The 26,337-nt window shown below is 49.0% G+C and overlaps 1 protein-coding gene across 1 annotated transcript in view; it reads left to right on the top strand.

Annotated features, from left to right (window-relative positions):
• Positions 1-26,337, top strand: part of LOC139753804 (dual 3',5'-cyclic-AMP and -GMP phosphodiesterase 11A-like) — a 362,719-nt gene that overhangs the window by 18,263 nt on the left and 318,119 nt on the right. The window contains exon 2 of the mRNA XM_071670684.1: positions 16,811-16,906. The gene's annotated coding sequence lies outside the window, so the exon portion shown is untranslated. The remainder of the gene's footprint in view (positions 1-16,810; positions 16,907-26,337) is intronic.

Below are 26,337 nucleotides of genomic sequence, written 5' to 3'. Positions count from 1 at the left end.
GAAAAGATCAAATTGACTTTCGTTATGAGATCTGTGGTCGACTCTGGTATGTGGGTTGGCGTAGCTTGCCCGCAAGGTATTGTAGAAGCTGAATGTAGGAAGTGGTCGGTGGTTTGCTGGTTCACTTGTGCAGTCACTTCGAATGCATTTTCTTAAAGGTAATATGTGTATGTATGTGTGTGTATATGTATATACATGTATGTATGTATGTATGTATGTATGTATGTATGTATGTGCACCACGAGGAGTGGTTGATCCATACAAATACTGGGAGTTGAGGACCTCATGTGTTTCATCCTTGATGATCCGGTACGCATCATGAACCACCTCACTCGTGTTCGAGACGGACACCCTCCTTTCCCCACCACGAACCCAATCTGCCAAAAGTGGGTTTGCCCCACCGACTCCGAGGCTTCGAACTATAGGTCTGATGAACCGTTTGATCCCCCTCCAGACGTTTCTTAACTGATCTCGCTCTTTTAATCGAGTCTTCACTCTAACCCTTTTTATGTATAAGTCGAGGCCTGGCCTGGATGAGGTCTGTAGTGCGTGACAAAATGACCCTTTACCAAATTATCTATCTATCTATCTATCTATCTATATATATATATATATATATATATATATATGTGTGTGTGTGTGTGTGTGTGTGTGTGGGTGTGTGTGTGTGTTCAATACTGAATGTAAAATACTGGAACTCTATTCATGATCTTTCATATATTCAGACATTTTACATATTTTGATGTTCTACATATTTATAGATATTTTACGCAGAGCGACAACTTGGCTCTTGTGTTTTACAGTAAAACGACAACATGATGAGCGACGGGTGATGTATCATTTCATATTCATTTATTGAATACCCTTATTGCCTTTGGGAGTAAATCGGTCGAATCAATTTACGATAATGTTTTAAAAGTGATTTTTTTCAGGTAGCGAGCTTCGGGTAGGAAAAGATATAGCCTATTATCTTTTGCGAAGAGCGTCATCATTTACGCAGAGGGATGTTTACCGTTTTTCGCGCGCGCGCACACACACACACACACACACACACACACACACACGAGTCTAGAACTCCTTGCTTGCACAGTGTAAACAGGTAAGTATTCTTAGTCTGTCTATCTGTCAGTCTGTGTGTCTGTCTGTTTGTAGAAGCTAATCAACCTGTTAGTTAGTTAGCTAGTTAGTTAGTTAATTAGTTACTTAGCTAGTTAGCTAGTTTGTTAGTTAGCAAGTTATCTAGTTAGTTAGTTAGTTAGCTAGTTAGCAAATTACCTAGTTAGGTACTTTGTTAGCTAGTTAGTTAGTTGGCAAGTTATCTAGTTAGTTAGTTAGTTAGTTAGTTAGCAAGTTACTTAGCAAGTTACTTAGTTAGCTAGTTAGTTAATCAGTTAGCTAGTTAGCTAGCTAGTTAGTTGGCAAGTTATCTAGTTAGTTAGTTAGCTAGTTAGTTAGCAAGTTACCTAGTTAGCTACTTAGTTAGCTAGTTAATTAGTAGTTAGTTAGTGAGCTAGTTATTAGTGAGCTAGTTAGTTATTCCCTCGCAGATAACACAGAGTAAACACGACTGGTGGGTGTGACGCTTTGACGGGCCTTAGCCATAACTGAGACAAAGAATTTGAAGGTGATAGTAAAGGAGGAGGATCCTCTTACACCACACTGTTAGATCATAACAGTGGAATCCATACGAAAAGTAGACTAGACAGAAAAAAAGACAGAGCAATAAATAGAATCAGAATAGACTACACATGAAAATAGAACAGAGATAGAATGAAATAGATGTAGTATCCACATTCAAGAATCGGAATAGAAGATAACAGAAAATAGAAAATAGATGAAATCCACCTGAAAAATACCATAGAAAGAGAATGAAATAGAAAACGTTAGAAATAGACGCCACACATGGAGGGAATATCAGAAAAAGGGTAACAGACAACCGTAGAAAACGGAATCCACACTTTGTGTGCCCCCTTGATGAGGACGCCTGAAGTCTGGACCCATTTTGACCAGGTTACGTGACATGTTGAGATCCAGTTCTCTCAAGCGAAGGATCGCCAGGGTGGGGGTGTTTTTAGCGTCCGCCAATCCATTGAAAAGCCGATGGATCCAGCCGAAGAAGGCTACACGTACCGCCCGTGGTGGTACGTGGGAGAGGTCCAGATATGGTACGTTGGTGGGATGGGGTGGGAGAGAGAGAGAGAGAGAGAGAGAGAGAGAGAGAGAGAGAGAGAGAGAGAGAGAGAGAGAGAGAGAGAACCAGGTTTGGCGGTAAGCAATATGGGAAAAGGCTCTGGGACAACTGGGACCCGTTCGGGGACACCTGGGACCCCGTTCGGGGACACCTGGGACCCGTTCGGGGACACCTGACTCCCGTTCGGGGACACCTGGGACCCGTTCGGGAACAACTGGGACCCCGTTGTAGATGCGTCTTGCGTGGAGCCGCGCACGGCAGCGTCGTGGGTTTGAACGCTGCCACGCGTTCAGCAACGCAGGAGGTTTTAAAGGACGCTGTAAGGTTCACCGTCGCTGCCAGACTCAACGCTGGCTGAGGCTCAGAAACACACTCAAGAGCGTCGTCGTTTCCAACGCACCCTCGTCTTGCCTTCCTCCCTCCTCCTCCTGCTCCTCCTCCTCCTCCTCCTCCTCCTCCTCCTCCCAAGAGACAGTGATGAAAATTCATGTCTTCACGCTCTCCTCCCCAGACAGCAGAACGGCGGGAATATATCAACGTACAAGAACATGCACAAAGACGACCCCTCTCCACCGCCACCTCTCTCTCTCTCTCTCTCTCTCTCTCTCTCTCTCTCTCTCTCTCTCTCTCTCTCTCTGAAACACCAGATACCCACACCTCTCCTCCCTCCTTCCCACCTCTGCCTCACTAACCAGCCTCCATCTACATACGTCAGAGAATAGTACAAGACACTTGTTATTGGTCCTGCTGGGGGAGACGCAGCACCTCGTCGCCGGACCATCAGGTCTTCTGTGGTCTTTCCCCTCCCAGGTACGACCTCCTTACAGACGAAAATGAAAAAGTCGCAAAAAAAAAGGGGGTAAAGACTCCACTGAACGACATGCTGTCGTGGACGTGTGCGACGGGGAACGACAGAAGGCCTGTCGCTCTTGCTCGTCGTCGACCCCGGGGAAACGTCGAACAGCCTCGTTGCTGTAGCGGGTCAGGTCGAACTCCATGGGTAGAGGAATGAACGACACACTTTCAGTTTCATCCAGAATATGACTTGATTCTGCGCAGTGTTTGTGTCGTTGTATATCCAGATGTTTAACCCATAAGACGAAGTTCCACTGCGAGGGAACAGCGGTCCCCCATCCCATCTCCACCCCATCCCCTCTCCCCCGCTTCCCGGGATATCCCTGTAGGGATGGCACAATGCACTTGACTGCGAGGCCACCAATGAAGTCCCTCCTCCATTATCGACCACCGGGGTTATTGGGATGCCGGAGATGCTGTGTGTGTGTGTGTGTGTGTGTGTGTGTGTGTGGTGAGGGGAGGAGGAAGGGGAGCGGGTAGGGAGAGAAATAGAGAGAGGGGAGGGTAAGCAGTATATATACATATAGTCCCTCACACAACCCAAAGGGCCTGAGTTCGATTATACAACGCCCTCGCGTCCGAGTTCGACTCCGGGAGAGCTTGGGTTGTGAGTTCGACTCCAGGAGACCTTGAGTTCTGAGTTCGACTCCTGGAGAGCTTGAGTTCTGAGTTCGACTCCTGGAGTTTAGAGGTGCGGAGGTAGTGGCTCCATTCTGCCTGTTGCTCGCCTTACATACCGATCCTGTCACCCGGTAATATGACGTGATACGGTGTATACGTGTGTGTGGGAGTCACTCAATTACGTCGCCGTAATAGAATATTCATGTCTGGTCACAAGACGTTCACGATGTATGGTCGCTTTAGGTTATAACATTTCCTCAGACGCGACCACAGTGCTTGGTGGTCCTCACCAGCTGGTCACCTTGTGCGACGTGTAAGGGCTCGTAACATGGCCAGCCTAACTGTCGACTTTCAGACGAATAAGAGAAATGGATACTTCCCTAGACAGAAAATACTGCTTGTGGAGATGAACAGAGGTACCCATTCTTAACTCTTCTGGCTGGGGTGTCGTACCAGTCTGTCACTGGCATTACCCCATAATAATTCTACCTTTTGTGCGTGAGACTCAAATTCCGAGACTGAAATTCCACCACTAGGAAATGAATGCTGCCACCGATGTACAATGGGAATTTCCCTTTCCCCAGAAATTCGTCATGCGGAGAGCAACGCAGGCTGAGTGCTGGGAAGAAGAAGAGGGGGGGAGGGGGAAATTTACATTCTTAAGAAGATTTACCACTCCTTCGTGGCTGCATCCTTCAGTTTTTTTTTAAGTCCTCCCAAGTCTTCCCTCCTTCTTAGGTTTAAGTCTTGATATATGTTTAGATTTCCACAGCCCTTAAAGCCTCCCCTCTGAGTCGTCTTGTCCATTCAGGTTTTTCTTTCCAGACCTTCCTTAAACTTACGACTCTACACTGTTCTCTCGACCTCCTGTCTTTACCTCAGACATCTCGGCTCTCCTTGACCCTCCTACACTGTTTCCTCGACCTCCTGTCTTTACCTCAGACATCTCGGCTCTCCTTGACCCTCCTCTAGTGTGTTATCTTATTCGGTAATCTCCCTTAGAGGTCTCCACACTCCCTGATTCCACCTCTAACGTTCTTTCTAACCCCTGTCTCTCCCTGAGATGTGTCCACTCTCCCTGACTCTCCTCCTGCGTTCTCTCTTGTTCACTACTCTTCCTCGTCAGGCGTTGCCACTCACCTGACTTTCCTTGAAACTTCTCTTCATATTCCCACCAGAGACTCGGGTTAATGTTTCCCCATCATTTAAGTTTCATAGACCGGAGGCACAGTAATGGCACACAGTTTAAGCAAGTTGAAATAAGTTTAAAGACCCTGAGGTGGCGACAATTTAAGGAAGTTGGAGTAATGTCCTAAGCACATTTAAGTAAGTTGTAGTAATGTTTTAAGCACATTTAAGTAAGTTGTAGTAAGGTCTAAGACCTGGGAATGGAGAGCAGTTTTAAGTATGCTGTAGTAACGCTTAAGGCACCGAAATGGTAGACGGTTTAAGTAGTACATTTAGAAAAGTTTAGACTTGCGTCATGAGGGTGAAGGTGGAGGTAGGAGAGTTGTACGGGGGTCTTGTCCCCCAGGATGTCTCTTGCACTCCCCCACCTACAAGACCACTGCACTGCACTACCCTCCTCATTTCTCCTCCACTCTTCGCCACCACGCTCACCAACCTCCACATCTTCCCCTCCCCTCCCCGTCCCCTCCACCACCACCACCACCACCCAACAGTGTCGTCCTCCAACACTGAAAACCACACTATCCATGATCACCACCCTCCACCACCACCACCACCACCACCACTACTACTTTACATTGTTACCAACCCCATACCACCACCATTACGTCTGGAACCCTCCTACACCTCAGAGGAGCCTCGTCTTTGTGGTCCATCAGCTCAAGCATACTTGGTCCACAGTATTATCTCTACGGGTCTACCCTCCCTCACACTCCATCACCAATGACCCTCCACTTCCCCTGCCTCCATCAGTCTCCATCACCACAACGTATCATCGCCCATTTCTCCAGCTCTCCATTCCAGTCAACTCTCCTCGTCTTTCTCCGTATGTTTTATTCTCTACTGCAATCTTGTCATCTTCGTATCCATCCACCACATTCATTGGCTCCCAAATTCTGATACTTTTCTCGTTCATTCTCCAACAACGCTATTTTTTTTTTCTCTGCCCCCTTCCCCCATCCTCGTCACCCTCACTCCTCCACCACTGTCTCTCCACCTGTCTCCACCAGTGGGCGACAGACAAAGCCACCCTGGGGGCAGCCGGGCGCGGAGGCCAGCCCAGGATGGGGCAACTCTCAGTATTGGACTTGTGTCGGTACCCATGAACCAGATTCGAGCTCAGTAGGTGCGCTTTTTCGAAGCTCCGGAGCTTCGGAAAACGAATACTTCCCGCGCGCTAACGAGGAAACGTCACAGCCATTAGTCAGCTGGATGAACGTTATCAAGAGCAGCCAACTGATTGGTCGGTGAGGCTTTGTCTGGTCATCACTTGGCCATTAGCGTCGGAGGTGATTAGTCATGCAGTCGTGGACGGCTGGGCCAACGAACCATCAGGTCATGATGGGATCCATTACATGATCTGCCGACCTTCCTGATTTCCTGGGCATCAGGACGTTGCCTCCTTCTTCCGCCCATTTCCTGGGCATCAGGACGTTGCCTCCTTCTTCCGCCAATTTCCTGGGCATCAGGACGTTACCTCCTTCTTCCGCCCATTTCCTTGGCATCAGGACGTTGCCTCCTCCATCCGCCCATTTCGTCGCGGTGTAAATTCCACAACCTCTTGGATCACGCGACGGTGCGACCCTGAGCACAACGAAGCGATCCGTGAATACATTAATTTTCCTCTTGAGCAAAACGACGATTTGAACTTTGGGTGTGGTCGTGTGGTCTTCATAAGGGAGGGGTCATGCCCGCTGAGTTCAAGGTTTACAACATTGTGCGATGGGGCGTCGTACGTAAGCGCTTAAAAACGAGAGGTGAGGGGGAGAGGATTTCCAGCATCCCCCGCTCCCTCCCCTTTTAGTCGCCTTCTACGACACGCAGGGAATACTTGGGAAGTGTTCTTTCTCCCCTATCTCCTTACTCCATAAGCGTTCCGACGTGCTCCAAGTAAACCGTCTTTATGACGTTACACCCGAGTCATGCGTTCGCTATATAGAAAAAGAGAAATATATCTTTATTTTGTTGAAATTCCTGTATCCTGAGAACCCGTCTTCTCCCGTCATGCCGTGTTCATCCCCTCTTAATAACAATAGAAGGAGATGTAACGCCCGTATTTTCTACCTCTTGGTTTTTGAACAATGCGTTTCGATCGCGTTGAGAACGCCGCCCTCACGCTGAATGAAGGCCCATAAGTGGTCGACGCCTCGAGGGGCGCCCGTCGCCGTCGACGCCTTCAGGAGGGGCTGGTGAAGACAATAACGTCGAAACCGACGAAAATGGCGATACGGTTTACGTAATATCATGTCACAGTCGAATGTCTAGCAGGTCTGGGAGGCTGGTGTGTGTGTGTGTGTGTGTGTGTGTGTGTGTGGCTTTGTGTAGCTTTGTTTGTCATGGAGGAAGTGTTCTGTCCGCAGTCTACAAGAAAATAGCTGCCGGAGGAAGTTGTGGCGCTCTAACTCTTCGCTCTCTCTCTCTCTCTCTCTCTCTCTCTCTCTCTCTCTCTCTCTCTCTCTCTCTCTCTCTCTCTCTCTCTGAGCCGCTGGCGGTAACTGCACCAGAATGGGTTTTTTTTCTTTTATCATTTCGTCCGTCGTCGTCCGTTTCGCCAAGTGAAATAAGAATGTTGAACCTAGAGAGAGAGAGAGAGAGAGAGAGAGAGAGAGAGAGAGAGAGAGAGAGAGAGCTAATTCATCTATCTCTAAAGAGAAGCCAGTGGTGAGCTTCAGGTGGGTCTACCATTCATCGCAGACGAGGCCAATCGTCTTATATATTCCTTCAGAAAGAACACTTTACACCCCCCTCTCTCCGAGTCCCACCCACCCACCTCCTCCTCCTTCCCCGTCCACTCACACCCTGTGAACCTCCCTCACCTACCACCAGCCACCTCTTCCTCCTCCTCCTCCTCTCCCGTCACGAGCCTCCCACACCAAAGGCTTAAGCGGTAATACCGGATAATCCAGCTTGTGTACACTCTCGCCTCTCGGCTTTGGTATGGACACATACCACACACTCGTGCCCCACATCCACCCACTCCACCCTCCAGGCCTGGAGGGTGGAGGAGGTGTCGTCCGGGGACCAAGTGTCTCGGGACGGAGCGAGAGTGTAAACGGAGCGTGGGATGGGACACTTGGTGTCCTCAGGATACTATTAGTCCCTCGACGCCATGGACGGTCCTCCCCCTCCCAAAATCCCTCACCCTCTGCACGTCCCTCTCCTCCCCAGACGCCCTCCTTCTGCACGTCCCTCCCCTTCCCAGACCCTCACCCTATACACCTCCCCCTACTTCCTAGTGCCTAGCGACAGTGGGAGAGGGGGGAAAGCTGCAGGAGTGGATGAATGGTCTGCTTTACTCTAACACACTCTTGAGACCCTGGGTTCGAACTGGGATCCGGGCTTGAGGTCACAGAGGAGTGCTTCAGGTGTTCGGGACGGGAAACTGGGTCAGGCTGGGTTGATGTTGTGTGGTTTTTTGGTCTTTGGTAAGAGGTCGTTTGCTGTTGGTCCGTTCGTTCCCACTTCCCTCCACCACAGCCACCACCACCTACCTCAGTAACCACTACCACCACCACTCTCCACCACCACAGCCACCACCCTTACCGTTCTCCACCACATCCACCACTATCACCACCACCATCAACTTCACCACTACCATCCACTATAACCAAATTATCCACTCCTCCCCAATCACTACCACAGCCACCACCACTACCACACCACCACTACCACATTCTCTACTACACCTGCGTCTGCCGCCACCTTCAGACACCACCTTATTTAACAGAATTTAGCCATCAATTGCGTTGGCCTCCATTTGTGTCCCGGTGATGTGTGACCAGTCGAGCCAATTGATGGGTTTCTCTGTCTTATGGAATATTGATAATGGCCGCCACTGACCTCGGAATTTCACGCAACTATGCCTCGAATATTCCCGCTGCTGTACCTTGAATATTCCAGCTGCTGTGCCTTGTATATTTCCACTGCTGTACCTGGAATATTTCCACTACTGTACCTGGAATATTTCCGCTTCTGTACCTGGAATATTTCCTGGCGTCTCTCGAAGAACTGTTCTCTGTTCATTTCACATCAGACTTGCTTGAAGAATTGTATGTTGTGGTCGAGTCACTCCTGACTCCTCTCTCTCTCTCTCTCTCTCTCTCTCTCTCTCTCTCTCTCTCTCTCTCTCTCTCTCTCTCTCGTGGTGGAGAGTTTTAAGGCCGTTGTATGATATACCGCAGCTCACACGCCGTGCAATTTTATGGGCGTGTTTTGGCCATGTGAGTCACTGAGTATTGTATAGAAAATGGGTCGAAGTGGATTATGGCGAAGATGGGAGGTGGGTGGAAAGGCGAGGAGTGAGGAAGTAGGGAATTATGCTGTAGTGGATTTGTGAGTGGAGGTGATGATTTTGCTGGCTAGGTGTAGTACGGCTAGATGTAGTACGGCTAGGTGTAGTACGGCTAGGTGTAGTACGGCTAGGTGTAGTACGGCTAGGTGTAGTACCGCTAGGTGTAGTACGGTCAGATACACTGTGACGTCACCACCTTAACTTTAGCCCTAACCCCCCCTCTCTCCCCCCCTCTCCCCCCCTCCCCCCAATCTGACTTCTCTGGCCGGACTTCGCCAATCTGACATCACAATTAGCTCCACCCGTGACACGGCTCTCTCTCTCTCTCTCTCTCTCTCTCTCTCTCTCTCTCTCTCTCTCTCTCTCTCTCTCTCTCTCTCTCTCTCTCTCTCTCTCTCTCTCCCTCACATCGCCAGTCTGACAGAAAGGACTCATCCACCCTGAAGTCCACAGACACACATCCACACCCCCCACCTACCTACCTACACTCCCCCCCTCCCCCCCATAAATGAATATTCATGAATATTCAAATTTCCTGTTGTTGACGCAAGGCATCTTAAATGCAATATTTTGACTACTTTTTTTTCTTCTTCTTCGATAGGACGAACTGGTTTCCCGGTGGTTTTCGTAAGTATGACCAACTCTGTTACGAATGTTAGATGAAATTATCAAATATGAATATTCTTTACGTCGAGATTTCGGTGGATTTTACCCTCCCTTCCGTTTCCCCTTTGGTTGATAGAGATGCTGTCATGTAATAAGGCGCAGAAGGCATGGATGAGGTTGGCGGGTGGATGTGGCTGAGGATAGAGGAAGGGGATAGACGAGAACAGGGATAGAGGGAGCAATGTAGCGGTGGTGACGTCACGGATAGAAGGATAGAGAGCGGGCAGAGAAGTGGTGACGTCACAGTTAGAGGGATGGAGAGGATGTGACGTCGAAGTTGGAGGAATGACGGTGGTGGAGGAGGCATGGTTGTCTCCAACAGTGGTGGGGAAGGTGTGGTGATCAACATTGATGGAGGAGGTGGGAGATATGGACGTCTCCCGCAATGCCAGGGGAGACGAGAGCGTCTCCCACGTTCCCAGGGGAGACGAGAGCGTCTCCCACCGTCCCAGGGGAGACGAGAATGTCTCCCACGGTCCCAGGGGAGATGAGAGTGTCTTCCACGGTCCCAGGGGAGATGAGAGCGTCTCCCACGGTCCCAGGGGAGATGAGAGTGTCTCCCACCGTCCCAGGGGAGACGAGAATGTCTCCCACGGTCCCAGGGGAGATGAGAGTGTCTCCCAGGGTCCCAGGGGAGATGAGAGTGTCTCCCACGGTCCCAGGGGAGATGAGAGCGTCTCCCACGGTCCCAGGGGAGACGAGAGTGTCTCCCACGGTCCCAGGGGAGACGAGAGTGTCTCCCACGGCCCCAGGGGAGACGAAAGTGTCTCCCACGGTCCCAGGGGAGATGAGAGCGTCTCCCACGGTCCCAGGGGAGACGGGGGATATGTCCCACAGTCCCAGGGGAAGGTAGGGGGTATTGCCCCCTTTACCTTTGGCAGTATCCCAAGTCTTGTGGATTGTGTCCCATCGATTGCTGGATACGCCTCTCTTCCTCCTCTCTCCTCCCCCAGCCACCCCCTCTCCCCATCCCCCTCCCCATCCCCCTCCCCAACCCCCCTCCCCCCTACCTCATCCCCCACCTCTCTAGATGTGTTTGTTTGTCTGTTGGTGTTTGTGTACCTGTTCTCTGTGTGCCAGCGAGTGGTCTGCCTCATTTCCTCCCCTGTATACACCAGATAAGACACAGAAATACACCTGACGGTGTTTCGTTTTCTTTTTTTTTCCATCTTTGTATGACCAGTCAGTTTCTGCCTTGTTTTGTGAGTGTATGATTACCTAGTTGTACAGTCGCCCTACGTGTGTGTGTGTGTGTGTGTGTGTGTGTGTGTGTGTGTGTGTGTGTGTGTGTCCCATTACACAAACAAATGTTTTCTTTCCATTTTTGTTTCACACTAAAAATTCTGTTCACATCACACACCTTCTCAAGCATAAAGAATTCCTCTTGACCCATTTACTTTTTTATTCTTTTTACACACCGTCTCCATAATTTACTTTAACCATTTTTTCTTTTTTTATTTTTTTGTTTTTAGGGACAGGAAGGCTCCCCACTTGACATAAAATAAAGATATATGCAAATATGATCATTGGGGAGAATCTAATATTGTCTTCATCATCTCTTGAAAGTTAAAAAGGTTCTGTCCATTTTAGAATTTATTTTTCTAAATCCTTATCACCAGAGGGAGGGAGGGAGGGGGATAGATAGATAGATAGATAGATAGATAGAAAGATAGATAGATAGGTAGATAGATAGATAGAGGTAGATAGATAGATAGATAGATAGAAAGATAGATAGATAGGTTGATAGATAGATAGAGAGGTAGATAGATAGATAGATAGATAGATAGATAGATAGATAGATAGATAGGAAGATAGATAGATAGGTAGATAGATAGATAGAGAGGTAGATAGATAGATAGATAGATAGAGAGGTAGATAGATAGATAGAGAGGTAGATAGATAGATAGATCAATAAAGATCTGGAGCTCCTGTGGTAGGTCGGATAAATGTTAGGTAACGTGTTATGGTGGTGTGACGCTGGTACCGTAACGCGTTGAGGAAAGTACCTCTTGTGACCCCTGTGTGACGCTGGCACCGTAGCAAGGTGAGGAAGGTATCTTATGACCCTGTGTGACGCTGGTACCGTAACACGTTGAGGAAAGTACCTCTTGTGACCCCTGTGTGACGCTGGCACCGTAACACGTTGAGGAAAGTACCTCTTGTGACCCCTGTGTGACGCTGGTACCGTAACACGTTGAAGAAAGTACCATGTGACCCCTGTGTGACGCTGGCACCGTAACACGTTCAGGAAAGTACCATGTGACCCCTGTGTGACGCTGGCACCGTAACAAGGTGAGGAAGGTACCTTGTGACCCCTGTGTGACGCTGGCACCGTAACAGGTTCTCTGCAAGGTGGGAAAGAGAGGGAGGGAGGGAACGGTCATAAGATATTCATGGAGGAAGGAGAGCAGCGCCTCGATATGATATTTGGGGAGGCTTTCTGGGATGATGTCAGAGGGGGGGGGGGAGGGGGTACTGTTGGCGTGGCTGGGGTGACGCCAGAGAGAGAGAGAGAGAGAGAGAGAGAGAGAGAGAGAGAGAGAGAGAGAGAGAGACAGACAGACAGACAGACAGAGAAAGTGTGAGCGAGAGAGAGAGAGGGGGGGAACTCAAACATCTTATATTTTTGAACATGAAAAGAAGCACAATACATTCTCATGTATATATATATATATATATATATATATATATATATATATATATATATATATATATATATATATATATATATATATATATAAATCAGATAATGCCCTCATGGCAATCAGATTCGAACCGCTACCATTTGTGTGGGAGCTGGAGAACGCTATGTACTAGGCTATGCACACACGCTTTACTCTCTTGATAAAGGCAGCTCCCATGCCTCGCCCACTCCTCCTAGTTTTGCTTACCCTCGTCTTGTCATTCTTCATCAAGTTCATCCGTGTATCTCCTCACACAAGCCTCTGTTCCACCTTCCTCTTCCCACCCGTGTCATTCCCTCTGTTCCTTGTGCCTCTACTAGTCATTCCCTCTGTTCCCAGTGCCTCTACCAGTCATTCCCTCTGTTCCTAGTGCCTCTACCAGTCATTCCCTCTGCTCCCAGTGCCTCTACCAGTCATTCCCTCTGTTTTTAGTGCCTCCACCAGTCATTCCCTCTGTTCCTAATGCCTCTACCAGTCATTCCCTCTGTTCCTAATGCCTCTACCAGTCATTCCCTCTGCTCCCAGTGCCTCTGCCCGTCTTTTGCCATCACTTCCACCACGACTCCGTGATCAGCCATCCCACCAGCTGCCCCACCTGGCATATTTACTCCCAAGATTTCCCTCTTCAGCACGCCCGCCACGTAGAACATAATCCAATAATCTCCACTTACCTTTAACCCACCTCCTCCCCCTCCTTCGTCTCCCCTCACCCCCTACGTACACCTACAATGTTGTTTTAAACCAGGTGTTTCCCCTCACCCCCTACGTACACCTACAATGTTGTTTTAAATCAGGTGTTCCCGACCACTGGTCCCTTTTCCCTCTCGTACCTAGGCACATAGTTCCACAAGCTGTTCATCATTTTCATTAGGTACCTCCTTCTCCTCCTCTCCCCTTCCCTTTCCCCAAGTTATCCCCTCAGCTGTCACATCACTTCCTCTTGTATTCAAATCACCCATCACCATTACCCATTCCCTCGCATCAGAATTGTTCAGGCGCACTCACTCAACTTCTCCCAAAACATCCGCCTCTCTTCCCCACTCCTCTCGCTGGATGAGCACCGGCAAACATAATGTCCCCCTCTTTTGTAAAGGTTCGTGACGATATTTTCCAAGAGATTAGCTACTTGGATTGAAGCGAACCACACACACACACACACACACACACACACACACACACACCCGACACGCTGAAGCGAGAAATTGTTATTACAAAAGGTGAAGGGACTCTCTCTCTCTCTCTCTCTCTCTCTCTCTCTCTCTCTCTCTCTCTCTCTCTCTCTCTCTCTCTCTCTCTCTCTCTCTCTCTCTCTCTCTCTCAAGGGAGAGCCCCTCTTAATTCACTCCACGCTCCTAACATACCAGCTTTACCTGGTGGTAGGGTTAAAGCTTATTATTATTATTATTATCATTATTGTTATTATTATTATTATTATTATTATTATTATTATTATTATTATTATTATTTTCATGGATGGGACATGTTTAAAGTTTGTCTGTTGATAAGGCTACAGCTTTAACCTTACCTGCCTATGAGACTTAAGCTTAAAGTTCATCACCTGATTGGACCTCAGCTTAAAGTTTACCTGTTGCTGGGATTGAAGCTTTAAGTTTATCTGCTGAGGGGACTAAAAGCTTAAAGTTTACCTGCTGAGAAGACCCCCAGCTTAAAACTTATCAGCTGATGGGATTGCAGCTTAAAGTTTACCTCCCGACGTAACTCTGACTTAAGGTTTACTTCTTCGTAAGAGATGTGAAGTTTACGGGACAGTGGGTCTCAGTCTTGAAGTTTACTTCTTGTGAATTCAGATGAAAGTTTACCTCCTGACAAATTCAAGCTTAACTTCAAGCGTTGATGAAGCTCAGGCTTTAGTCTACCCTGATGTTTGAATGTAAACCTTAAAGTATACCAACCGACGATACTCAGGAAATAGTTTACCAGGAATGGAAAGCAAACCACAAAAATAGTTTACTCTCTTATTGAACGTAAATGCGTTACCTCGTCTGTTTATGAAGTTAAAGCTTTTGTTTATCTCCCTGACGGAGCTAAAGCTTCAAGTTTGCCTCAGATTTGCCGGGAATCCAAGCTTAAAGGTAATGGGTACTCGAGATTTTTAATAATGTGTGGAAAAGGTTTTAAGACTTAGGGGATCAGAGAGTGTAGAACTCCCTACCCGCAGAGTACAAATAGGTTATTCATACTCACACGTAGTACAGCCGTGGACAAGAGTCCCAGGACACACGTCTGAAGACCCCGAGGTCCCGGAACGAGCCTCGCCGAAGCAGTGCGAGGCAGGTGGTTCGGTACTGGTTCATTCAAACGAGTCCTGAGGGTTTTTGTTCGATATTTTTGGTTATGGCGATGGCTCTCGTCAAGGATAAACGTTCTCACCGAGGTAAAGTCTTTAATGGAATATGAAAAGTGCTGATAGAGATAGAGAAAAATAAAGACGGAGGAGGGGGGAAACAAAAACAAAACAAAACAAAAATCGAAGCGTTTTTGAGGATGTGGAAAGCCTGTCAGCTCGTAGTAGTGAGAAGGGGGGGAAAAGACATGAGTGGGTGGAGCATTCAAAAGTTTAGCTGTTTAAGGAAAGAGACAAAGATCACAACGGACTGTACCTCAGTTACCAACGACCACACGGTAGTCATGTGACGTTGTGGCTCGTCAAAGGTGTATGTTCTCTTGCTGATGGCGGGGACAATCAAGCAGCCAGTTCTCGGGAGCTGAAACCAGAGTAATAACTATGCAATTGGGGAAAGAGAACCAACACTTTTAGCTTAAGGCAAATGGGTCGTTAAGTCATGAGCTCAGACCGGCAGGGTTGATAAATCGGATGGTTTTGGACTCCCTTAAGTAATTTAATATGTCGAAGTAAAAGACCCCAAGACATCAACGCCTCACACAAAGACACAACAGTCTTATAAATGATCGGAGCAACTCTTCAGAAGAGAAGGATTTCCAGTGTGTGGACAAGGCTCCATGTCATTTGGAAACAGACTTGGCAATGTGTGTGTAATGCCGGGTTCTCCCAAGATAAACCTAGTACATGTAGTGATACTGTGGTACTATTAATATCGATCGTGTTGAACGGTGGGGGGAGTGGGTCACGTCGATGGCCAAGATGAGGAAAAGGTTGTGAGAAGTTTTATAGAAAGACAAATTACGAAAATATATGGAGAGATCTAGGGACCTTAGGTTGCGTCTTCCACAGCTGGAAATCCTGTCCAAATCTGAGATCGTAAAGGCATATTGTAAGGAGATGGAACTTGAGTCGAGCAAAAGAAGATAAAGAGGACTTGGCATGAATGGAGTTTTGAATGATCAGCGTTGGGAATGCTTTTGGGTGTCTGTTGGAGAAGGGAACTGGTCGATTGAACTGAGGAGGAGGTTTGTAGACAGGATGGAGTACTGAGAGTCGCCTACGGTGGCTAGAGGTCAAGAATGCAAAGGGGAAGGGAGGGAGGGGGAAAGTCAAAATGGGAAGTTTGCAGACAAGAGCCCGAGGCCACAACCCTATCCAGAGCATTTGTTATATCAAGGACGACAACAGAGCTTGGCTCAGAGTCTCTCTGAGATATTGACCAGACATTGTCAAGATAAGGGAGGATGTCGCCAGTGGACCTCCTCGCCTTGTGGGAGCCGCACTGAAGGTCAGGGCGATAACACCGTGAGATTCAAGATGATGAAAGAGAGAATGGGCGACGAGCAAAGAGAAAGAGAGACAGAAAGAAGACTTTGGGAAACTGATGAGAGCCAGGGTATTTGGACGGCGAATGGGAAGGTACGCCAGTGAAGACCCCTTTTCACTGTCCATGATGCGATGATCCTTTCGCAACTCCTTGGGCGGAGGAGCGGTGCAAGTTCGTGGGTTCTGCTTACAGAAAAATGTCATTTCATTTATAAATTTTGTCATAACAGTGTTCCCCCTCTTCATGTTATACATGGGTGCCGTACGTATGCCACGTCAAGGTAGGGTAGAGTAGATGAGCAGATGACAAGTTTTGTGTGTTCTGATTGCCATTCGTATTGACGTGTACGTAGGTAGGGCACAGTGATAGATTGCTGTACTTTTAAGACTTCCATCTCAGAAAATGATTAGTGTGGCGCTTTCTTCATGTGGTCCTTCATGTAGCTTGTGTGTAGATGTGTAGCCTGTGTGTGTGTGTGTGTGTGTGTGTGTGTGTGTGTGTGTGTGTGACAGAACGATCGAGAATCATGTGGGTATTATCAGATCGTGTTTAAGTGGATGCTTAATATACAAGAACAGTTCCTGTCCCTCACCTTCTCTCACCATCTCCTCCGCCCTTACAGAGAGCTCAGGGCTGGACCTAGGACCTGAGGGGGGTTTAGAGAGACGTAAGGCTTTCACACGACCCTGAGCCCTGGCCACCTCGCCTGACGTAGAAGGTAAGACGCAACGCTAATTTTCCACAGTGTCTTTCACCCCCGCGAAGACTTTGGATATTCATTGTATATTTTTCATGGTGTTAAAGACTCGTGTCTTTGCCATTTTTAAGTTCGTTTCACATTTTCTTTTGCGAGATAAGATATGCTGCTGTTGTTTTGACGAAATGTGTTGTATGATCAAGGATTATTATTATGATCATCATTATTAGTATTAGTATTATTAATAGTATATATATATATATATATATATATATATATATATATATATATATATATATATATAGGGGAGAAAGAATACTTCCCACGTATTCCCTGCGTGTCGTAGAAGGCGATTTAAAGGGATGGGAGCGGGGTTCTGGAAGTTCTCCCCTCCCTCTCATTCTTAATTTTCCAAAAGAAGGAACAGAGAAGGGGGCCAAGTGACAATCTTCCATCTAAAGCTCATGTCCTCTGTTCTTGACGCTACCTCGCTAACACGAGAAATGGCGAATATGTGTATTCTGGTCATATTTTTCTCCAACGCACTCTTTACTTACACTAACATACTCGTCGGCACAATTTTTCTTCGCACTAACACGCCTGCTAAACAGACTTTCCTTCCTCTCACTAACGCACTTGCGAACACATATTTCCCTCACACTAACGCACTTGCCAACGCACTCTTTTCTGACACGGACACAGAACGCTCCCTCCTCACTGTAACACACAGGAGGCCGACCCACTCGTCACACTAACGCACTTGCCGGACGACACACACACACACTCCCCCCTAACCAACGCACTCATTGCTGCTCTTCCTTTCATGCTCGAAAAAGCTTCATGGAAAAGATATGAGTCAAATCCCTTTTCCATCCTACCATTTCGGACGGCACGACGGAAGGGAAGGGTGGTTGGGGGGGGGGGGGGGGGTCGGTTGCCGCCAGCGTCCTGGGAATAACAAAATCCGTCCGAGCCTGAACAAACCACAGGATGTTTATTTTCCAGGACGTACTACAACAACGGCCTGGTGTAGCGCAGGCTTACGGACACTAGTCAGCTGCTAGGGTTTGAATGGGTACCAGGTACTAGGGGCTTCACAAGGAACTAGTGTTAGGTAAGGTGCTGGTGTTAGGTTAGGTACTAGGGTGAGACTAGGTGCTAGGGTGGGGGGTAGGTACTAGGGTGAGGGTAAGTACTAGGGTTTGGTTAGGTACCAGGGCATAGGTGCTAGAGAGAGGCTAGGTACTAGGGTGAGGCTAGGTACTAGGATTTGGTTAGGTACTAGGGCATAGGTACTAGGGTAAGACTAGGTACAAGGTCTTAGTTACGTACTAGTTCTTAGTCACACAGGAGAAGGGCAGCGAAGACTGGGAAGCATACGATGTTATGGAACCTGGGCCTCTGCTGGGAGAGAGAGAGAGAGAGAGAGAGAGAGAGAGAGAGAGAGAGAGAGAGAGAGAGAGAGAGAAGAGAGAGAGAGAGAGAGCTGTTGTGGGACACCACGGCTCAGGGATTCGGTCTCGTAGGATCGACTCTGGGATGTGAACTCAAGTATGTGGGAAGGGCATGGCGCTACTGGGGGGGAAACTGGGTGATGGGGGCGAGGGGCGTTCCGCCCCCCAGCGGGCCTGTGAGAGACATTTAGAACTGTCTCCCGTGACCCATATCCGCCAAGGATAAGTATCCTATGTATCCGTGAATATGTATCTGCCCAAGGGTCTATATGTGTGCGCGGAAGCTCGCTCGAAGTGATCACAAAGGCGGAGTAAAGACATTGAACGCTGGCGACGTAGATGAGGTGTGTGTGTGTGTGTGTGTGTGTGCCCCCACACCTGCGTATCTTTGATTAATTAAAAGAGTAGGAGACTTTGAAGGATGACTCTGCATCTTTTCCTCAATCTATCTAGGAGTAATATATATATATATATATATATATATATATATATATATATATATATATATATATATTTTTTTTTTATACCTCGTCGCTGTCTCCCGCGGTTGCGAGGTAGCGCAAGGAAACAGACGAAAGAAATGGCCCAACCCCCCCATACACATGTACATACACACGTCCACACACGCAAATATACATACCTACACAGCTTTCCATGGTTTACCCCGGACGCTTCACATGCCTTGATTCAATCCACTGACAGCACGTCAACCCCTGTATACCACATCGCTCCAATTCACTCTATTCCTTGCCCTCCTTTCACCCTCCTGCATGTTCAGGCCCCGATCACACAAAATCCTTTTCACTCCATCTTTCCACCTCCAATTTGGTCTCCCTCTTCTCCTCGTTCCCTCCACCTCCGACACATATATCCTCTTGGTCAATCTTTCCTCACTCATTCTCTCCATGTGCCCAAACCATTTCAAAACACCCTCTTCTGCTCTCTCAACCACGCTCTTTTTATTTCCACACATCTCTCTTACCCTTACGTTACTTACTCGATCAAACCACCTCACACCACACATTGTCCTCAAACATCTCATTTCCAGCACATCCATCCTCCTGCGCACAACTCTATCCATAGCCCACGCCTCGCAACCATACAACATTGTTGGAACCACTATCCCTTCAAACATACCCATTTTTGCTTTCCGAGATAATGTTCTCGACTTCCACACATTTTTCAAGGCTCCCAAAATTTTCGCCCCCTCCCCCACCCTATGATCCACTTCCGCTTCCATATATATATATATATATATATATATATATATATATATATATATATATATATATATATATTCATTCCAGTGCCTCCTCTTGTATGCTATGGTCTTCAAAAGAAATTAGTTGAGGACATATTTCCGTGTCTCATCTGCTGTCACTACAGGATCAGAACCTACCATTTCGTGGCATCGGATCCGCTTGGCTTTTGTCACAGGATCGCTCGCCTCCTATCGTGAAATCCCCTGACGACCAGCTTGTTTACACAGCCCATACCCTTCGTGTTCGCAGCACCTCAGGGGAGGGAGGGTCACCGGAGCCCACTATTACTACGTGTGCTTCGGAAATTCCTCCGTAAAAGGGACAAGAAAATGGTGTATTCATCTGGATCTGTTCTGAAATACCAATTCCTGAATAACAGTTTCGCTGGAGCCTCCTCGCTCTTGAGGAAGCACGGGTATTGACAGCCGCCCAACATCTCCGCCTCTGTATACAAATTGGCCGAAGCAGCTTACCGCCGCGGGGAGGCCGTTGTAAACGGTTCTTTGAGGGTGACTTCCTTTGATCTCTCCTCGTCTGTCCACAGCAGCTGCGTCTGTGGCCGAAGGGCCGGTTGAATGCCTTCAGCTGACGCGACCCGATCCGTTATGAATCACAGATGTAGTGTTTGGCTCCGACGACTTTAAAAATGACCATCGTTCTCAAAGGTGACTGACGAAGGGGACGTCGAGCTGGTCTGAGAGGTTCTCAAAAGTGACTCCCTGACTTGAGGAACGTCGAAATGGTGTGGGGGAACTGCTGCTTGTGATTCATTCACGTCTTGTTTCGCGTCACTGTGTTACGTGTGCAGGAAATATATTTCTAAGGCTAGAAAAGAGAGATGGCGCTTAGCTTTCCCGGCCAACTTAAGCAACCTAAGAGCTTTGAGATTTATTATCTACAGCGGCTTTTAAACGTATCGGGCTTAAGGGTCGTACCGTCATGCCCAGGGGTCGTACCTTCGTGCCCGTAGGAGTAAGTAGGAACCACCAGCACTGTGTTCAGAGGCGTCAGTAGCGGTAGGAATGGTCAAGACAGAGCTAGAGGACATCTCGCCCTCGGGAACTGGAGGAATCCTTGCCTTTAGTAAGCTGGAATACAATGACCGAGGACTTGGTTACTGCAGACGTCATACATACATAAGGTTAAGAGGGTGTGTGGGAGTATGGAAGGTTCAAGAGACGTGTCCAAGAGTGTATAGAAAGCCCTCCCCGTAAAGTACAAGTAGGTAATTACACACACATCCCCGTTAGACTGCCCCTTGAAAATGTTGGACGGTATATATATATATATATATATATATATATATATATATATATATATATATATATATATATATATATATATATATATCCGGCCGTAGATCATGGTGTGGGGTGGGATGGGGGGTTGAGAGGAGAGGCCAAAGTGCCAGTAAGCATTTTTCTCTGCAGTGTTAAAATTGATGTGAGCAATTTGCATGGAATGAATACCAGAGTCGAGGTTGAGTAGGTGCTCGTGGCCCCGCACACACACACACACACACACACACACACACACACACACACACACACACACAAGGGGGCCTCGACAGACTACACAGTTGGCCTGATACATGGTTGATGAAACTCGGGTCGAGTAAATGGACAGTAATGAGAAATGGGTCATAATGAAAGAAGGCTTCAGTATGAATATCATCTAACTGGTAATAAGCTGCAGGAAACTGTCTTGAGAGGCACATGGGAGTCGACATCGTCTTGTGTTGAGAGGGACGTGGGAGTCGACATCGTCCTGTGTTGAGAGGGACGTGGAAGTCGACATCGTCCTGTTTTGAGAGGGACGTGGAAGTCGACATCGTCCTGTGTTGAGAGGGACGTGGGGGTCGACATCGTCCTGTGTTCAGAGGGACGTGGAAGTCGACATCGTCCTGTGTTGAGAGGGACGTGGGGGTCGACATCGTCTTGTGTTGAGAGGAACGTGGGAGTCGACATCGTCCTGTGTTGAGAGGGACGTGGGAGTCGACATCGTCTTGTGTTGAGAGGGACGTGGGAGTCGACATCGTCTTGTGTTGAGAGGGACGTGGGAGTCCACATCGTCCCGTGTTGAGAGGGACGTGGGAGTCGACATCGTCCTGTGTTGAGAGGGACGTGGGGGTCGACATCGTCCTGTGTTGAGAGGGACGTGGGAGTCGACATCGTCCTGTGTTGAGAGGGACGTGGGAGTCGACATCGTCTTGTGTTGAGAGGGACGTGGGAGTCGACATCGTCCTGTGTTGAGAGGGACGTGGGAGTCGACATCGTCCCGTGTTGAGAGGGACGTGGGAGTCGACATGTTCCCTTAACACTTCGCTAGAATCGACGCTGTCATCATACCGGTCGCCAGACACTCACTTTACAATAGTCACGGAAACCAACTGACTGTTGGCAAAGATATTCGATCTACGTTCATGATTATGGACGAGGAAATGATCACCAAGTCGTTCGCGCCCAACATTAGGCCAAGATTAGATTGTCCTTCTTAAAGAAGTTTGGTCACCGAACCTAAAGAAGCACAGAGAGCTGATAGAGAAGGTCCAGAGGAGGGCAATAAAGAGGCTTGCTTAGAGTTCAAGGAACCTTTCCTTCAACAGCCTTTTGCTACAGGAGGAGTCCTCAAGAGCCTTTTGCTAAAGGAGGAGTCCTTAAGAGCCTTTTGCTACAGGGGGAGGCCTCAAGAGCCTCCTGCTGAAGGAAGGGTCCTCTAGAGTCTCCTGCTGAAGCAAGGGTCCTTAAGAGCCTCCTGCTGAAGGAAGGATCCTCAAGAGCCTCCTGCTGAAGAAGGAGTCCTCAAGAGCCTCCTGTTGAGGAAGGATCCTCAAGAGCCTCCTGCTGTAGGAAGGATCCTCAAGAGCCTCCTGCTGTAGGAAGGATCCTCAAGAGCCTCCTGCTGAAGAAGAAGTCCTCAAGAGCCTCCTGTTACAGGAGTCCTCAAGAGCTTCCTGGAGAGGTGGCCTAATTGTCTGTTGTTCCTGACTCTAGCTTGTTAGGCTAATGAGTCCGTCAGCCCTGGTGAGGCCAGCCTCGAACACGGTGATGCGCTTAGGTCTGGCCGCTGAAACGTGAAGTTCTGGTCCTGAAGCGTGAAGTTTGGGCCCTGAAGCTTTATAGTTCGATCTCCGAGGATTGAAAGTCTCGCTTCTGAAGCTTGGTGTGTGGTTCCTGAATCTTTGAAATCAGACACCTGAAACTTGAAGTGCTTGAAGCTTGAAGTACGGCTCCTGAAGCATGAACTCAGGTCCCTGAACTTGGAGTCCGGTCCCAAAAGGTTGAAGTCTAGTCTCAGAAACTTAAAGTTTGGTCTCCGTAGGTTGAAGGCAGATCCTTAATAAAGCTTCAGCTCTAGTCTCTGAAGCTTTAAAAGTCCAGGTCGGCCCTGAAGATGAAACGGTTTGTAATAGCTGACAAAGATACTGTTGTGGGCGACTGAGCAAAACGCTGAGGAAGGTGAGGAAATATGAGGTTCAGAAGGTTAGCGGGAAGGTGGTGGTGGCGGCGTCGGTGGTGGTGTTGGTGGTGTCACGGGGTCGATATATGATTGCGAGTGATGAAGAAAGGGCCATTCTTCACAGGATATTGTTGTTAGTGGTGCTGGTGTTGGTTGGAGGAGGAGGAGGAGGAGGTGCTGTTGTTGTTGGAGGAGAAGGAGGAGGAGGAGGAGGAGGAGGTGCTGTTGTCGTTGGCGGAGGGAGGTTCCATCGCCGAAGGTGGAGCTGTTCTTGAGAGGGCTGCCACTAGACCTCAACTCTTGAGCAGGTTGGGTGGGCATCACATCACCAGCCCCCCGAGGGACACGATCGGAATGCGATGTGTTGAGATGATCCAAGGGACAATACAGAAGGGTAAGAAGGGGGAAAGAACAGGTGGGTTTGGGAGTGTGTATAGAGTGTGGGGGGATTAGGGGGGAGTGGCGTGGTGGAGGGTTAGGGGATGGAGTGGAGGAGGAATAGTGGATTGCTGCTTACCCTTCCACTAACAGTACCCCACCACGAAATGCTGCCCCCGAGGTTAGAGCTGATGCGTAGCTCTCACTGCGTAGAGAGAGAGAGAGAGAGAGAGAGAGAGAGAGAGAGAGAGAGAGAGAGAGAGAGAGAGAGAGAGACAGAGAGAGAGAGACTTTGAGCAAGTCTTAGAGTTCTCCCCAGGTCAGGAGCTAAAGGTGAGTGAGACATGGGGATTTCAAATCACAGCAAGACTATGTTAAGACGAAGATCAGATAGGCTGGGTTGAACCAAGGCAATCGCACAGTGTGAATGATCGTGTAAGACAGAGGAAAGCGAAAGTGTGATTGATAAAGTTAAGAGGCAAGGTGACCTGGGGAAGGCGTAGGGGAGATTTAGGAAAGACTTAAGTTAAAAGGTTCTAAACTTTGGGGACAAGAGCGAATAAGGATTAGATTAAGATAGGTGAAAGGTTGGCTCATTTTGTGGCATTTTGAAAAACCTCAGCTAAGATAGATGGTAAGATATAAGCCAGGGCGGAAATTTTGAGGTAAACCAGGTCATGTGATAGAGATAAGCCAGGACGTAAAATAAAGATAATCCATGGTTTAAGATAGGGATAAGCCAGGACGTAAAATAAAGATAATCCATGGTTTAAGATAGGGATAAGGCAGGACGTAAAATAAAGATAATCCATGGTTTAAGATAGGGATAAGGCAGGACGTAAAATAAAGATAATCCAGGTCATAATACAGAGATAAGCCAGGACGCAAGACAGAGGTTAAGCCAGGGAGGGTTTAAGATAGGGATAAGCCAAGGTTTAGATTAGGGATGAACCAGGACGTAGGATAAAGATAATCCTGATCATAAGATAAGGATAAGCCAGGACGCAAGATAGAGAGGTTCAGCCTGGGTGTAAGATAGTGGTAAGATTGGTCAGAACATATGACCTCTGACCTAGGCCCAGGTTCAAGCAGCTGACCCGTGAGACGCGAGTGACGACAAACTAGAGAGAGAGAGAGAGAGAGAGAGAGAGAGAGAGAGAGAGAGAGAGAGAGAGGTATATCTGGCAGTATGATGAAGATCTCGTAACCCAAAACTTCTGGTCGTCGATTCCATTACCAGCCAGAGATTTCGAACTTCCCTCCCTCCCTTCCTCCCCCCCCCTCTCACCACCCCCCACCACCCCCCTCCCACCTGGCGTCGGCGCCCCCACCAGGAACGACGATGTGGTACAAGCCCCCTCCTTCCCCCCCCCCCCTCCACTACCACACCAACTACCCCCCCCCCACACTTTCTCTCTCTCTCTCTCTCTCTCTCTCTCTCTCTCTCTCTCTCTCTCTCTCTCTCTCTCTCTCTCTCTCTCTCTCTCTCTACCGCGGTGAGAGCCGTAGAGACCTTATCTTCATGGACGCGATATCCTGTCAGATGGCACCACTACCACTACCACACCACACACCACACACCACACCATCCCCCACACACCACACCATCCCCCACACACCACACCATCCCCCCACAACACCACACCATCCCCCACACACCACACCCATCCCACACACCACACCATCCCCCACCACACCACACCATCCCCCACCACACCACACCATCCCCCACACACCACACCATCCCCCACACACCACGCCATCCCCCACCACACCACACCATCCCCCACACACCACACCCATCCCACACACCACACCATCCCCCACCACACCACACCATCCCCCACCACACCACACCATCCCCCACACACCACACCATCCCCCACACACCACACCATCCCCCACCACACCACACCATCCCCCACCACACCACACCATCCCCCACCACACCACGCCATCCCCCACCACACCACACCATCCCCCACACACCACACCATCCCCCACACACCACACCATCCCCACCACACCACACCATCCCCACACACCACACCATCCCCCACACACCACACCATCCCCCACACACCACACCATCCCCCACACCACACCATCCCACACACCACACCATCCCCCACACACCACACCATCCCCACACACCACACCATCCCCACACACCACACCATCCCCCACACACCACACCATCCCCCACACACCACACCATCCCCCACACCACACCATCCCACACACCACACCATCCCCCACACACCACACCATCCCCACACACCACACCATCCCCCACACACCACACCATCCCCACACCACACCATCCCCACACACCACACCATCCCCACACACCACACCATCCCCCACACACCACACCATCCCCACACACCACACCATCCCCCACACACCACACCATCCCCCACACCACACCATCCCACACACCACCCCATCCCCCACACACCACACCATCTCCCACACACCACACCATCCCCCACCACACCACACCATCCCCCACCACACCACACCATCCCCCCACACACCACACCATCCCCCCACACCCCCCCACACACCACACCATCCCCCACACACCACACCATCCCCCACACACCACACCATCTCCCACACACCACACCATCCCCCACCACACCACACCATCCCCCACACACCACACCATCCCCCACACACCACACCATCTCCCACACACCACATCATCCCCCACCACACCACACCATCCCCCACACACCACACCATCCCCCACACACCACACCATCCCCCACCACACCACACCATCCCCCACCACACCACACCATCCCCCACCACACCATCCCCCACACACCACACCATCCCCCACCACACCACACCATCCCCCACCACACCACACCATCCCCCACCACACCAC

This window comes from Panulirus ornatus, chromosome 15 (genome assembly GCF_036320965.1).
Source record: "Panulirus ornatus isolate Po-2019 chromosome 15, ASM3632096v1, whole genome shotgun sequence".
Taxonomy (NCBI): domain Eukaryota; kingdom Metazoa; phylum Arthropoda; class Malacostraca; order Decapoda; family Palinuridae; genus Panulirus; species Panulirus ornatus.
Note: the sequence above shows the minus strand (reverse complement) of the source record. Positions and strands in the feature narration are given on the sequence as shown.